This window comes from Lipotes vexillifer, unplaced genomic scaffold (assembly GCF_000442215.2).
Source record: "Lipotes vexillifer unplaced genomic scaffold, Lipotes_vexillifer_v1.1 scaffold1339, whole genome shotgun sequence".
Taxonomy (NCBI): Eukaryota; Metazoa; Chordata; class Mammalia; order Artiodactyla; family Lipotidae; genus Lipotes; species Lipotes vexillifer.
The window spans coordinates 559,965-576,472 of record NW_006771642.1 but is presented as its reverse complement, the minus strand read 5'-3'; the positions used below and the strand labels follow the sequence as shown (position 1 = coordinate 576,472).

Here is a 16,508-nt window from a genome sequence, read left to right as displayed (position 1 = left end):
GTACTTTCCAATCTGGTAGTTACTAGCCATTTGTGGCTATTTATTATTAACTAAAATAGAATAATATAAAAAAATTCATATCCTCAGGCTTACTAGTCACGTTTCAGGTGCCCAGTAACCACATGTGACTAGTGGCTATTATAATGGACAGCAGAAATAAAGAGTCTTTTACAACGATGAAAATTTGTCTTAATTTATAAATAATCATGTGGCTAATAGCTACGGTATTTTATTTAAGTAGCCACATCTGGCTATTGAAATATGGCAAGTCTGAATTGAGATGTGCTGTAAGTATGAAATAAGAACTTGATTACTAGCACAAAAAAGGGAAAAGAGCTCAATTTTTAAAATACTGATTACATATTGAAGTAATTCATTACTTTTAAAAATGCTTTTACATGTTTTGCATTAAATAAAATATTACATTTAATTTAACTTTATTGAAGTGTTTTAGCGTGGCCACTAGAAAATGGAAAATAGTATGTGGCTCGCATTGTTGTTTTGCTGGACAGCACTGGTCTAACTCTAGACTATAAGTTTCTACAATGGAGAGACAGTTCACCATGGCATCCACAGCAGCTAGTGGTGCCTAGCATATAGTAGGTGTTCAAAAAGTTTGATGAATGAATAAACTTTTCAGTAGGTAGAGAATGCTCCCTATTCAGCTTGTGCTTTTTAAAATTGTTGGTTTTCTTCATGACCAAAATTAAAAATGTTTTCCTGTGACTTGAGAAAAGAATCTTTTCTTTTGATAGCTATATAAAAATTATCCTTATGAAATAATTGCTATGCATCATTCGTCTTTTGGGTTTTTCTGGTTTTTTGCCCCTGGCTTAGGCTGCTAAAGAAAGGGGAATTTAAAGTCTCCCAATCTGTTTTCTTTCATTTTTCTATATCTAGCAGTTTACTTAGATCTATTGTGTGTTATTTGGCACATGAAAATTTATGACTATTAAATCTAAATAATTGAGGATTCTGAATGCTTTTTCCTTTACTTATACTTCGGTCTCAATATTATGATCTCGGTTCCTTTTTAATTGACATTTATTGGTGACCTTGTTTATTCCTTTAGATTTAAAGCAATTTACTGTCTTACAAAAGACATCTCTTCTATCAGCTTGGTTTATGCTTTCTAATCTGTTTATTTTCTTAATGTTTCCTTTGTGTCTAGTATTTTGCTGAGTGGGCCATCACCACCCTCCCTCTCTCCCTGATTCTCCCCTTGTATTCTTTTCCCTTAACGAGTTAGAAGGTAGTCATCAGGAGTTGCAAACTCAAATACATACCTCACTTTTGTAGACACCATGTATTTGTCAGGGAAATATTTCTTAATTTTTTTCTTCCTCTGTTAGTTGGTGTTTTTCAGACTTTATCCTTAGTGACCCTAGTCATGTTTTTGCTAATGTCAGGGTGGTCCTTTCACCTACTACTGCCATAACTACCTGTATTTATATTTTATATTATATATAAAATATATTTTATATTATGCCTATAGTTATATTTATATTTATATAGCACCCAGGGATACTACTGCCAAGGATTCATTTCTGTTGTAGGAAGAATAGTTTGAGTTATTCTCAGTGCTTAAAAATTCTATGGAAGTTTTCGCCCTGCTCTGTTTGTACCAAAAGTTGTTCCTAATAGTCTAGGTATTGATTCTTTATATAGGGTCTTTTTAATCAAAAGTGAAATGAGACCAAGTTGTTCAGTGGCTTGTGCTCTTCTAAATTGTTTTCAGTTGATAGGTTTGGGAAAACCTCTGAACTCCCACAAAGAATATACAATACGTCCTTTGAATACTTGATGTTCAAAAAGTGGTATTGTCACATGCAATCGGGGAGCCTTGAAGCTTTTGCAGCCTCCCTGTTCCTATGAAGCAATATTGTTTTCAAATAATCTCAGTTGTGGTAATGCTTTCTTTTCGTTTATTTTTGCTGTTGTTTTCTTCTACTATGGATTTAGGAGAGGAATAAAATACCCTTAATTTTAACCTGTAAGCCACCTAAAATGATATTTATCAATTTGAAGTTCTTTCAAGTAGGTCCTGGAGATCTTTGAACAATCTGGAATAGCTAAGTGTATATTTCTCTTTTCTGTTGGTTATAGATTGAGAGGGGTTTTGGTGTTAAATTAGTGTATGTTCTGTGCGTTTGTTTTACACAGATAATTAACTTCGATGTGAAAAATCGGTGTTAGAACAAAGGTTCATTTGGTTCCCATAACTGTCTACTAATTTTATGCTTGGCACATTTTAAGATTAAAATATTTGCCATCTTTTTTTCTATAACCCTGTAAAATTTTGGCCATCTAAAACTTGTTTTATGATTAACTCAAGTTCTATGCTGTAACTCAAATTATGTATTTTTTCTATTGTTTGTTCCTGTACCTCTTCTGCTTCCAGTGTCCTTTTGCAAGTGTTCACACAGTGGGAAGAAAACCTGAACTTGACTCGTGAAGTACTGGGCATTCACAGCCATGAATCCTTGCAAAGGATTTTGGGACTAGACCTCTGTGAATTGGCTCTTTCAATTTGTCCACTTAAAAGGCATAATAGATTATGCAGCTGTTTGGGCTTCTGCAGGGTATTACTCCATATTCATGTCTAGTTGCAATTATGTGAATTTTCAGTTTCTTACAAAGGCTTCTCTTTGTATTCAAAACAAGTTTGTTGGCTTTATGTTGTTCTAATATATGAATTTTCTTTGAGGAAAAATGCTTGAAAGGTTTTTAATTTAGAAAACTAAATTCAAATTAAAAATTATATAAACTTACTGAATATGTTTTAAGAAGGAGCTACGCTAATTTGCTTTAATTTTGAATCTGCTTTTATAAATCAGTCAATTTTTGGTAGAGCTTAATATTATTTAAATGTCATTCAATCAGATAATGATTAATGTCAGAGTAGTAGTTAATGGGTCAAGCTCCTAAAAACACACAGTTCTAATTAAAATAAACATAATAAAATACAGCAAATTTAGTAATGTACAAAGTGACTGTAGGTCTTTTTTGTTGAAAAATCAGAATCTCTGTAGTAAAAATAACATTTAACGTAACTTACTATTTTAAGAGGCGTAGGAATACCCTTCAGCTGTACCTTAGGGTTTCCATGCCACGTTAAAGTAATACTTAAGTAGGGTACCTGAACTTTATACCTGAACATGTTCATTAGAATAAGTTGCCTTCTCCTTTTATAGTTAATCCATTTGCAGTGGATAAGCATTATCCTTGCAAAAACTCGCAACATCAGACCTGTAAATGTGGTAATATAGAAATAATGTTTCTGCCTCATTTTTCTTCAGTTTCAAATAGAATTATCAGTCTGATGTCACTGAAAATTTCATTCTATTCTTGTGATACTGAGAACATAAGTATCAGTGAATTTGATAGCTTAGAAATGAAATTTTTGCATTCAGTGTTTCAGTGCTATGTATTTTCACTTAAGATGTGGTTTTATGTTTAAGTCTTAGAGAAAAGACTGTTTTGTTCTTATTAGCGAAATTTTGCAATGGATTTTCTGTTGCCGTTTTTAAATTTTCATACAAAATGTGAACTGTATTGAAAAAGGAGTCTTTATAAAGCATAACTTCACCTTCAGGCTCTGTAAAAAATATCAAATGATTTAGCTTAAAAGCATTGTATTTTAAACAGTTGGTCGGTGAACTGCAAATTAATGCTGCATCTGTGAGATTTTCATTTGTTACTTGGTTTATTTATTTTTTACCTAGACAAAAGAGTAAGCAAATAGTATGTGATGGGAAAACTGAAACATTACCTACTGTTCCTTTAAGAAACCAGCTTATCCAGGAGGTTTTAGAGTGTTTACCTAACCTGCTAGCAAGGAAAAGTTCTTTAAAATAATGGATATTAGCCGCATCCAATCACAATTATCAGTTTCACTAACAGGGAGGAGATTTTACTCTTCAGCCACTAAAATTGGAGAAGGTGGAGCTTGGTATTCAGGTTTGGTTGCTTTGGAGTACAGCTTCAAGTGAAGTTAATCTGAGGTGAAGCAAACAGAAAATTGTGGAGGTTTTGTTGGTAGGATTTTTGTTCTAATCTTTTAATGATCCTTTATTTTACACTTTTGCTCCTTTATGCTTCTGTGTATGTTAGGTTTTGTCATTGTTGCTATTTTCTGATGCAAACTGAACATTAAAATTAAGCAGGGAAGCAGAACAAAAGGGCTGTTTGGACAGGAAATAGGTGTTCAGAGAATCAAACTTGACTTTCTTTATCATTACTTTTAGTTCAGAATTTAAGTGTCATTAAAAAATACTTGAATAAAAATCATCTCCAGTAACAGGCTTTTCTCTTGGATTGGATGTTTCAGGAGTCATTTGTCAGTTTTTGTAAATGACATCTTGAGGTCTATTTGATATGTCATCTTCCTTGAACTTAAGATGTTATTAAGTTGCTAAAAGACAGATATATGTGGTAGGGTTAAGTTGGTCCTTTTTAAAGAATTGAAATGCCAGCTGTTTAATTTTTTTTTTAATCCCCCAGCATACCTCCCCCTTTTTTAAAACTTCAGTCTACTTTAAATCTAGCAATATTGCTGGCATTTTTAATATGCTTATAATTTTAGTTTTGTTTTTTAAAGGATCATGGATTCATTTTATATAGAACAAGGTAAAAACTTTCTCCTTCCTTCAAACTTCATTTCTTTCAAAGGTGGACGTAAAGTAATTGACACCCTTTTGAAACAGGAAATGGATGGATTTCTATTTTTCAGGGGTATAGGTAGACTACCAAAACTTAAAAGAAAGTATCTATGAATCTATTGACATTTCTTATGAAATAATTGTAGTATGTTTCAGTACCAGAAGTTTCCTTCAGAGGCTCTTGTCTTTATATTGTTGCTCTTTGATCACATAGAAATTAAGGTATAGAATAATTTGAATAATCAGTATACTTGTATTTGCTATGCTGCTTCTTCCAGATAATGCAAAACTTTTTAAATTAATGCTTTTCTGCTCTATCTATTGCATAAGCAATACTAAAGTAATAATAAAATCAAGAAAAGTCACCCAGATATGCACAAGATCATTGTGAGGTGGTCTTATTTTTTTCCCCCTCTTCTATTCTGCACCTTACCATATTCTTATATTTTCCCCCTCATTGTAAATAAAGGCAGTTTTATGTTTTTTCATTAAACTATATCATGTATTATTAAAATTGTTTTCATTTCATTTGCTATATAATTCTCTTAGGTTAATGGGACCTTAATTTACCTAGTCTTTTACCTGTTTTACGTTTAGATTGTTCCTAATTTTTAACCATTTTAAACGGCATTGCATTGAACAAACCTCTTTGTGTAAATTTTAGAATACTTTCCTCTATATTTCTTTTGGAAAAATCCCCTGGAGTGGGCTTACCTAGATCAAAGGATATAAACACTTCAGTAGCCAAATTGCCTTTCGAAAAGGTTATTCCAATTTATATTGCCACCAGAAGAATGTGCTTCAAAAATTTCTCTAATGGGTAGCCCCTTAAGTGTTCTCATTAAAGTGTGCCTCTGAAGCTCTCTGACTTGTTGATTAGTTTTTGCCTAAACTAATAGCCTATTTTAAATTACATTTTCCAAGATGTAGATGGATCTAAATCCATTCTCTGGACATTAAGATCAGCTGAAGGAAATTGGGAGAATTTTTACCCACTTAAGTGAGTAATTATATCTTTGTTGGTTAATATTGTATGTATTGCTTCATTTAAGTAGAGGGCTTAATGTTTTACATTGGCATTGTTGTTCCCGCCAGCTCTCCTCAGTACATGTTTCTTTGGTAAGCACATACCAGAAGAACTTTCTTTTAAGAAAGTACATCAGAAACATTTTTTTGAGAGGGGGCGGTAGTATTTGACTTAACTCTGAACAGGTATGAATAGCACATTTCTGATTTTTTAAGTACAATATAGAAACAGTATGTATAGATCAAGGTTTTAAAATGATATATTACACCTTTCCAGTATTTCACAGGCTTTCAATTGAAGGTAAAATGACTACACACACGTAGTGTGTTACTAGTCCTGTGTTGTTTCCGTTTGTCTGTAAGAGCATTCTTCGTTTGACAATAACTTCTGCATTACGTATGTACTCTTGCCAGCTAGTCTGTCAAATAGAATAGGCTATAATTGTTCAGGATAGGAACTGGTTAACTAATGCACCAGAATAAACTTAAAAAGTTGTTTTAAAGCAAAATTCTGTAAGATGTTTAAAAATTCTAATTTTAATTTATAAATGGGAGCCAGTGTTAAGTCATGAGTTAAGCTCTAACTCACTGATGGAACCAGTAGTTGAGCATGTATGTATAATCTTGAATTAAATAGTCTAGCTCATTTTGCAATTTAAGTAATTTATTTTCTGTAAATTTTTGCTGATAAATTTAGTATCTCTAATTTTCAGAGCTAATGTTGGTATGTTGGTCACTGTGTCTGTTACAGGGGGAAGTGTTGGGTTTTTTTTTTTCTTTTAATGCCTATTTTGTTTTTCATGGCTTAAGAGTTTGATTTTTCCAGATACTTTGGTTTTCTTAACATTTGGAATGGAAGAGAAAAAACTTAAAACTCATCACTTTTAATTAATGAAATAATTGTTGCAAAATACATTTTCTCTGCATTTAAATTTGCTAGATGTGTCAGAATTTTATACAGGTAATCTAAATACTTTATTCATGAGTAGAACAATTGTTTGAGCTTCACCTGAATATTTAAAATTTATGTTGGTGCTTAAATATTTATATCATATTTCTTTTGTTCTGAATTTGAGAAGATGCATTTAATTTTCTTCTTAAGAGATTCATCTTATTGCTGCCAGATAAAGATGAAGGTACTTGTAAATATAACAATTTTAGTGAAAGTCATTCAAATTTGGCTGTAGATTACATTTTGATGGGTACCCAACATAAAGGTTTACCTACTCCTCTAGTACTCTGGTAACATTAGAACCTTGAGAACAGATAATCTTTAATTGTTTCTCTACTGTACTGGTCTCTGGTTGCAGAACTAGGGAGTATCCTTTTTAGTACACTAGTTTCATTCGGAGTGTAGAAGCCAGTTCTCTAGAGGGAGAAGAATCTCTAAATGACCTAATATTGAGGCAAGATAACAATAGTGATAGCCCTATTTTATTCTTTTAGAATGGAGAAAAAAAGTGATCTAGAGGGGGGATAGTAAATGCATTCAAAGTCTCTATTGTTCATCTCCATTCAAGGGGAATACAGTGATTTTTCATTTTCTTAATGACATAAGGAAAAAGGTGAAGGGGCAGCAAGTTGGTAAAACTTGAAAGAGCCTAGAAACCGTGGCTTAGTAATTATAGGGTCTCTTTGTTCTGTGTAATAGGGGGACTTTACAGTTTTGCAATGTTTTTCCTGTATGGCTTCTTTATAAAAGTAGGTAAATGTTTTAGGAGGGTTTTTTTGTTTTTGTTTTTAAATAACTTAGGAATGCTTATTTATTAACTGATGTGTATGTTAACCTGTTTGGCTGAATCTGATTTTCTGCATTTGTATGTCATTAGGAAAAAAAAGAACTCAAAACATTATTGTGGCTAGTAATGTTATGGTAGAAGGGAACAGATCCATCTATCTCTCTATATCTTTTTTTTCCCCTCCCCAAATAAGCATCTTGGGTACTTCCCCTACTCACATGTTCTTTTGTTTGTTTGTTTTGTTTTTTGGTCAGTACTTGATTTCTTAGCAGAATTTAGCACTACTGACTACTCTTTACTTCTTGAAACTCCTCCCATAAGTTTAATGATATGCCTGGGCTTCCTTCTATTTGTGATCTCTGTCCTTGCAAATGTTTCCTCTTTACAACCATTAAGTATTGGAATTTTGTAGGATTCTGAGCTTAACACTCTTCTCTCTATATACTTTTTGGGTAATCTCCAGGCCCATATCTTCAGTTAACATCTTGTATATATTAACAATTCTGAGATTGGCATCATGAATAGTTTTTTTGTTTGCACTTGAGACCCCTGTTCACCCAGCTCATGAATGTTTCTTCCATACCTGTGTTAAACTCAACAAAGCTAAACTTAGCTGCTTATTTTGTCCTCCCCAGCAGTATCCCTCAAGCCCTTTTTTCCCTCCTCTCACAATAAGTGGGTATTACTATCCATGCCAGAACCCAGGTGTCATTCTGATTCTTCCTTTTCTTCATCCCCAGTTAGCCACAACTTCCTGTTGATTTTAAACCCATAGTACCTCTAGGATCCATCCTTCTTTTTCTTCACCATCTTAGCACACGTCATGCTATGGTTTCTCAGATTACTAAAACAGCATCCTGACTGATCTTCACTTCCAGTTTTGGCTCTCTATAATACATTCTTCACTATGCATTCACATCTGTCTCTCTGCTTAAAATTCTTTAGTGATTTCTTATTGCCCTTTGAACTTTCTTAACCACCAGCTAATTCTGTGGTAAGCATTCTCTGAGGTAGTCACCAAACAACCTCAAGAGGGGAAGTATTGTTACCTTCATTTAACAAGTGAGATGATTTAATGAGAACCTACTGTATAGCACAGGGGACTCAGTGCTCTATGGTGACATAAATGTGAAGGAACTCTAAAAAAGAAGGGGGTATATGTATACGTATAGCTGATTCACTTTGCTGTTATATAGAAACTAACACAACATTGTAAAGTAACTGTACTCCAATAAAAATTAATTAAAAACACAAGTGAGATGATTTAGAAATGCTTGCTGATTTGTCCAGGGTTGCCTTAGCTGGTGAATGGCTAGCATACTTTGAACTGAAGTTTTGCCACATCAAAGTCCTTCCTCTTAACCACCCAGCCATGTGCCTTCCTAAGCTAACCCCTACTTACTTCTCCATCTTCTTTTTTCCCCACACCATTCCAAACTATTTGCAGTCCCTCCTTCTAAGACATACTCAAAACTTGTTGCCTGAAGGACTTCCCTGGCCGTCCACTGGTCAGGGCTCTGCGCTTCCACTGCAGGGGGACACAGGTTCGATCCCTGATCGGGGAACTAAGATCCCACACGCTGCTCGGTGCGACCTAAAAAACAAAAACTTGTTGCCTGAGCCTAAAGTTGCTTTAAGGAAAACAAACATTTTCAAAGAAGAATTTCTGGCAATTTTTTGGAACACTCCAAAAAGATATGACATTTTAGCATCCCTAGAATGTAAGAAAATAAAAGAATGAGACATAGGAAAAATAAAAGTAGTTTTCCATATGGGGTTAGTTTTGAATTTCAAAGCTGTTGAATTCCTCACATTTAATAAAAGCTTGAGACCTAGTTGTGTAAGAGGAAGATTAGGGAAGGTGTGAAAGCACTTTATCTGAGCTATTTGAAATGCTAATGACCTCCTTAAATAGCTGTTAGCCAGGACGTTGTGTTCATTTTTTCATCCGGGTGTATAAAGAATCTACCTGTGAACACAGGTCATATGAGGTACTGAGTAACTTATAGGTAGGGAAGTAGGTTCCATATATTTGTTTATATATCAAGTATATCATCAAAAAAGTTAAATATTGCAGCGAATCTTGCGTAGAAAGAAAATTGAGATAAACTGAGAAATAGTTGACTTGGAATAATTTTCATTTCAGGTATTTTCTTTCTTTCCTCTCTCTCTCCACTGTCTCCCTCTGACATATTTTAAGGCAAAAGGACCTCCCCTGGACCAAAAAACCCCAAGAACCTTTTAAATCTATAGCTTTTAAAGAAACTTGGTGTTAAAAGAAAAAGAGCAAGTAGATAGAGCTTTTGTAAATATAGGTAAATATTAGTCTCTTTGAAGGGTTTGATTTCTTAAGTATAGTTGGGAATTAATGTAATTATAAATTTTTAATAAAAATCCATGGTTGTCCATTATAAAAGCAGAAGTTTTTGTTTTTACCATTAAAGTATTTTAGAAGTGGAAAATGCCATACTACTCTCAAGTTTTAATTTGGTATATTTTACTATCCAGAGTACTCTTTTGCTTTTTTTTAAATAATAAAATCATCAACAGCTCATTTAATAGATGTTAAATGTTATAATACATTCGTATAATAATAATAATAAAACAGAAGAAATTTGAAAATAATGTATTACTTAGCTTTGATAAATAAGAATACAGTTATTTCTCTTAAATGTTTAGATAATTACTTAAAATATATAATGTACCCCTTCTGAATGAGAGCCAAATCTTGATAGCTATAGAGCTTTATAAAATACATTCACTTTTAATAGGAAAAATAAGTCTTGGCAGATTAAAGTGGAAACCTACACTGAAAAAGGTCTCATTAATTGCCTAAAATAATTGTTTCATTAAGCCAGTTCTTAGTGAGCTGTATGCATAGAGGCTAGTTGGTTGTCAAACCCAGTTGACTAGTGAGGTGAGTTTACAAAGTGCTAAAAGACTGGTCCTTCTCTGAAGGATTCCTATCTTCTAAGTCAGTATTGTATATTACTGAGTGCCAAATTGTGGTTTGTTAAAAATAATTGCTGTAGGAGACAGAGTCAAGATGGCATACTAGGAGGATGCAGAATTTGTGTCTCCTCACAACTAGGACACCTACCAGGCACTGGTGGGGGACCATGGGCACCTAAGGGGATGGGAGGAACCCCCAGTGACCGGCTTGCGGGATCTTGGTTCCCAGGCCGGAGGTCGGGCCCGAGCTCCTGTGGTGGGAGCTCCAGGTCCAAACAGCTGGACTAACAGAGAACCTCAGACCCGAGGGAATATCAGTCGGAGTGAGGCCTCCCAGAGGTCCTCATCTCAGCACCAAGACCCAGCTCTATCCAACTGTCTGCAAACTCCAGTGTTAGACATCTCAGGCCAAACAACCAGTGGGACAGGAATACAGCACCACCTATTTAAAAAAAATAAAAAAAGAAACGACAAAAAAAATTGATACACAGTGGAACAAGGTAAAAACCTGCAAGACCAAATAAATGAATAAATAGGCAACCTACTTGAAAAAGAATTCAGAGTAATGATAGTAAAGATGATCCAAAATCTCAGAAACAGAATGGAGAAAATACAAGAAACATTTAACAAGGATCTAGGAGAACTAAAGAGCAAACAAACAGTGATGAACAACACAGTTACTGAAATTAAAAATACTCTAGGGCTTCCCTGGTGGTGCAGTGGTTGAGAGTCCGCCTGCTGATGCAGGGGACACGGGTTCATGCCCTGGTCCGGGAAGATCCCACATGCCGCAGAGCGGCTAGGCCCGTGAGCCATGGCTGCTGAGCCTGCGCGTCCAGAGCCTGTGCTCCGCAATGGGAGAGGCCACAACAGTGACAGGCCGGCATACCGCAAAAAAAAAAATACTCTAGAAGGAATAACTGAGGCAAAAGACCGGATAAGTGAGCTGGAAGATAAAATGGTGGAAATAACTGCCAGGGAGCAAAATAAAGAAAAATGAGTGAAAAGAATTGAGGACAGTCTCAGAGACCCCTGGGACTACATTAAATGCAACAACATTCAAATTATAGGGGTCCCAGAAGAAGAAGAGAAAAAGAGAGGGTCTGAGAAAATATTTGAAGAGATTATAGTCGAAAACTTCCCTGATATGGGAAACGAAAGAGTCAAGTCCAGGAAGCACAGAGAGTACCATACAGGATAAACCCAAAGAGAAACACGCTGAGACACATATTAAAGTATCAAAGATTAAATACAAAGAAAAAAATACTGAAAGCAGCAATGGAAAAGGAACAAATAACATACAAGGGAATCCCCATAAGGTTAACAGCTGATTTTTTAGCAGAAACTCTGCAAGCCAGAAGGGAATGGCAGGACATATTTAAAGTGATGAAAGGGGAAAACCTACAAGCAAGATTACTCTACCCAGCAAGGATCTCACTCCGATTTGACAGAGAAATCAAAAGCTTTACAGACAAGCAAAAGCTAAGAGAATTCAGCACCACCAAACCAGCTTTACAACAAATCCTAAAGGAACTTCTCTAAGCAGGAAACACAAGAGAAGAAAAAGACCCACAAAAACAAACCCAGATCAGTTAACAAAACGGTAATAGGAACATACGTATCAGTAATCACCTTGAATGTAAATGTATTTAATGCTCCAACCAAAAGACACAGACTGGCTGAATGGATACAAAAACAAGACCCTTATATGCTGTCTACAAGAAACCCACTTCAGACCTAGGGACACATACAGACTGAAAGTGAAGGGATAGAAATTTCCATGCAAATGGAAATCACAAGAAAGCTGGAGTAGCAATACTCATATCAGACATAATAGACTTTAAAATAAAGACTATTAAAACATATAAGGTGGGCTTCCCTGGTGGCGCAGTGGTTGAGAGTATGCCTGCCGATGCAGGGGACACGGGTTCGTGCCCCGGTCCGGGAAGATCCCACGTGCCGTGGAGCGGCTGGGCCCGTGAGCCATGGCCGCTGAGCCTGCGCGTCTGGAGCCTGTGCTCCACAAGGAGAGAGGCCACAACAGTGAGAGGCCCGCGTACCGCTAAAAAAAAAAATAAACACAAAAAAAACATATAAGGTAGGACAGTACATAATGATTAAGGGATCAATCCAAGAAGAAAACATAACAATTATAAATATTTCTGCCCCCAACACAGGAGCACCTCAATACATAAGGCAAATGCTAACAGCCATAAAAGGAGAAATGGACAGTAACACAATAATAGTAGGGGACTTTAACACCCCACTTACACCAATAAACAGATCATCCAGACAGAATATAAATAAGGAAACACAAGCTTTAAATGACACAATAGACCAGATAAACTTAATTGATGTTTTTAGGACATTCCACCCAAAAGCAGAAGAATACACTTTCTTCTCAAGTGTTCATGGAACATTCTCCAGGATGGAGACCCATATCTTGGGTCACAAATCAAGCCTTGGTAAATTTAAGAAAACTGAAATCGTATCAAGTATCTTTTCTGACCACAATGCTATGAGACTAGATAATCAGTTACAAGAAAAGAACTATAAAAAATACAGACACATGGAGGCCAAACAATATGCTACTAAATAACCAAGAGCTCACTGAAGAAATCAAAGAGGAAATTAAAAAATACCTAGAAACAAATACAGTGAAAACACGACGACCCAAAACCTATGGGATGCAGCAAAAGCAGTTCTAAGAGGGACGTTCATAGCTATTCAATTCTACCTCAAGAAACAAGAAACATCTCAAACAACCTAACTTTACACCTAAAGCAATTAGAGAAAGAAGAACAAAAAAATAACCCCAAACTTAGCAGAAGGAAAGAAATTATAAAGATCAGCTGAGAAATAAATGAAAAAGAAATGACGGAAACAGTAGCAAAGAACAATAAAACTAAAAGCTGATTCTTTGAGAAGATAAACAAAATTGGTAAATCATTAGCCAGACTCATCAAGAAAAAAAGAAGACTCAACAGAATTAGAAATGAGAAAGAACTAACAACCGACACTACAGAAATACAAAGGATCATGAGAGATTACTACCAGCAAATCTGTGCCAATAAAATGGACAACCTGGAAGAAATGGACAAATTCTTAGAAAAGGACAACCTTCTGAGATGGAACCAGGAAGAAATAGAAACTATAAACAGACCAATAACAAGCACTGAAATTGAAACTATGATTAAAAATCTTCCAACACACAAAAGCCCAGGACCAGATGGCTTCACAGGTGAATTTCATCAAACATTTAGAGAAGAGCTAACACCTATCCTTCTCAAACTCTTCCAAAATATAGCAGGGGGAGGAACACTCCCAAGATCATTCTACGAGGTCACCATCACCCTGATGCAAAAACCAGACAAAGATGTCACAAAACAAGAGAACTACAGGCCAGTATCTCTGATGAACATAGGTGAAAAACTCCTCAACAAAATACTAGCAAACAGAATCCAACAGCACATTAAAAGGATCACACACCATGATCAGGTGGGGTTTATTCCAGGAATGCAAGGATTCTTCAATATATGCAAATCAGTCAATGTGATACACCATATTAACAAATTGAAGGATAAAAACCATATAATAATCTCAATAGATGCAGAAAAAGCTTTTGACAAAATTCAGCACCCGTTTATGATAAAAATCTCCAGAAGTAGGCATAGTGGGAACCTACCTCAACATAATAAAGGCCATATATGACAAGCCCACAGACAACATTCTCAGTGGTGAAAAACTGAAACCATTTCCTCTAAGATCAGGAACAAGACAAGGCTGCCCACTCTCACCACTGTTATTCAACATAGTTTTGGAAGTTTTAGCCACAGCAATCAGAGAAGAAAAAGAACTAAGGAATCCAATTTGGAAAAGAAGAAGTAAAACTCACTGTTTGCAGATGATATGTTGCTATACATAGAGAATCCTAAATATGCTACCAGAAAACTACTAGAGCTAATCAATGAATTTGGTAGAGTAGCAGGATACAAAATTAATGCACAGAAATCTCTTGCCTTCCTATACACTAATGATGAAAAATCTGAAAGGGAAATTAAGGAAACACTCCCATTTACCATTGCAACAAAAAGAATAAAATCCCTAGGAATAAACCAACCTAAGAAAAAAGACCTGTATGCAGAAAACTGTAAGACACTGATGAAAGAAATTAAAGATGATACAAACAGATGGAGAGATATACTATGTTCTTAGATTGGAAGAATCAACATTGTGAAGATGACTATACTACCCAGATTCAGTGCAATCCCTATCAAACCACCAATGGCATTTTTCACAGAACTAGAACAAAAGATTGCACAACTTGTATGGAAACACAAAAGACCCCGAATAGCGGACACAGTCTTGAGAAAGAAAAACTGAGTTGGAGGAATCAGGCTCCCGGACTTCAGACTATACTACAAAGCTACAGTAATTAAGACAGTATGGTACTGGCACAAAAGCAGAAATACAGATCAATGGAACAGGATAGAAAGCCCAGAGATAAAGCCACACACAGATGGTCACCTTATCTTTGATAAAGAAGGCAAGAGTATACAATGGAGAAAAGATAGCCTCTTCAATAAGTGGTGCTGGGAAAATTGGACAGCTACATGTAAAAGAATGAAACTAGAACACTTCCTAACATCATACATAAAAATAAACTCAAAATGGATTAAAGACCTAAATGTAAGACCAGACACTATAAAACTCTTAGAGGAAAACATAGGCAGAGCACGCTGACATAAATCACAGGAAGATCCTTTTTGACCCACCTCCTAGAGAAAGGGAAATGAAAACAAAAAAGTGGGGCCTAATGAAACTTAAAAGCTTTTGCACAGCCAAGGAAACCATAAAAAAGACAAAAAGACAACCCTCAGAATGGGAGATAATATTTGCATACAAAGCTACTGACAAAAGATTATCCAAAATATACAAGCAGCTCATGCAGCTCAATATCAAAAAGACAGACAACTCATTCTAAAAATGGGCTGAAGGCCTAAACAGACATTTCTCCAAAGAAGATATACAGATTGCCAACAAACACATGAAAGGATACTCAACATCACTAATCATTAGAGAAATGCAAATTAAAACTGCAATGAGGTATCATCTCACACCAGTCAGAATGCCCATCATCAAAAACTCTACAAACAATAAATGCTGGAGAGGGTGTGAAGAAAAGGGAACCCTCTTGCACCCTTGTAGAGTGGTACAGCCACTATGGAGAATAGTATGGAGGTTCCTTAGAAAACTAAAAATAGACCATATGACCCAGCAATTCCGCTACTGGGCATATACCCTGAGAAAACCATAATTCAAAAAGAGTCATGTACCACAATGTTCAGGCAACACTATTTACAATAGCCAGGACAAGGAAGCAACCGAAGTGTCCATCGACAGTTGAATGGATAAGGAAGATGTGGCACATATATACAATGGATATTACTCAGCCACAAAAAGAAGCGAAATTGAGTTATTGTAGTGAGGTGGATGGACCTAGAGTCTGTCATACAGAGTGAAGTAAGTCAGAAAGAGAAAAACGAATACCATATGTGAACACAAATATGTGGAATATAAAAAAAGAAAAATGGCTTTGATGAACCTAGGGGCAGGACAGGAATAAAGACACAGACGTAGAGAATGGACTTGAGGACACAGGGAGGGGTAAGGGTAAGCTGGGACGAAGTGAGAGAGTAGCACTGACCTGTATACACTAACAAATGTAAAATAGATACCTAGTGGGAAGCAGCTGCATGGCACAGGAAGATCAGCTCGGTGCTTTGTGACCATCTAGAGGGGTGGGATTGGGAGGGTGGGAGGGAGATCAAGAGGGAGGGATATGGAGATATACATATGCATATAGCTGATTCACTTTGTTATACTGCAGAAACTAACAACACCATAAAGCAATTATACTCCAATAAATACGTTTTTAAAAAAATGATTGTTGAAGGTTATATATGTTTGAGTCTGCCCAGGTGATGCAGTGCTGCTACCAACTTTTTAAAATTTTAATTTAATTTTATTTTGGATATAGAGCAAAAGCTTTAATTCTGTTCACCTGGAAAGGGACCACCCCAAAATGGTAAAGCAGGAAGAGTAGTAGAGGGACATGCTATCTACATTT

At 35.6% G+C, this 16,508-nt stretch overlaps 1 protein-coding gene across 5 annotated transcripts in view; it reads left to right on the top strand.

Annotated features, from left to right (window-relative positions):
* ZFAND6 (zinc finger AN1-type containing 6) overlaps positions 1 to 16,508 on the top strand; it is an 83,248-nt gene that overhangs the window by 6,124 nt on the left and 60,616 nt on the right. For 2 of the 5 annotated variants that reach the window (XM_007447066.1, XM_007447065.1), the window contains exon 1: positions 3,952 to 4,038. The exons of the other annotated variants lie outside the window; for them this stretch is intronic. The gene's annotated coding sequence lies outside the window, so the exon portion shown is untranslated. Of the gene's footprint in view, positions 1 to 3,951; positions 4,039 to 16,508 lie in introns of those variants that run through there. 5 annotated transcript variants of the gene reach the window in all.